This window comes from Penaeus monodon, chromosome 22, assembly GCF_015228065.2.
Source record: "Penaeus monodon isolate SGIC_2016 chromosome 22, NSTDA_Pmon_1, whole genome shotgun sequence".
In the NCBI taxonomy this organism is placed as follows: Eukaryota; Metazoa; Arthropoda; class Malacostraca; order Decapoda; family Penaeidae; genus Penaeus; species Penaeus monodon.
This window is the reverse complement of record NC_051407.1, coordinates 8,826,182-8,826,424: the sequence shown is the minus strand read 5'-3', so window position 1 is coordinate 8,826,424 and position 243 is coordinate 8,826,182.

Below are 243 nucleotides of genomic sequence, written 5' to 3'. Positions count from 1 at the left end.
AGAGCGAGATAAGGAACGCAGATAAAAACAACGAACCTTAAAGAAAAAAGAAAAGAAAACCTGTATAAATCATCGAAAGAAAAAAGTTACTCGAAAACAACAACAACAAATGAGATTAACAAAAAAACAGAAGAAAATCTCAGGGAAGGGTCAGGTGAAAGTACCGAGGACCCTGGGAAGTTGGCAAGGAAAGCATATAGGATAAAGAAAGTTGAAAAGCAGGATGAGCAGGATACACCGAGT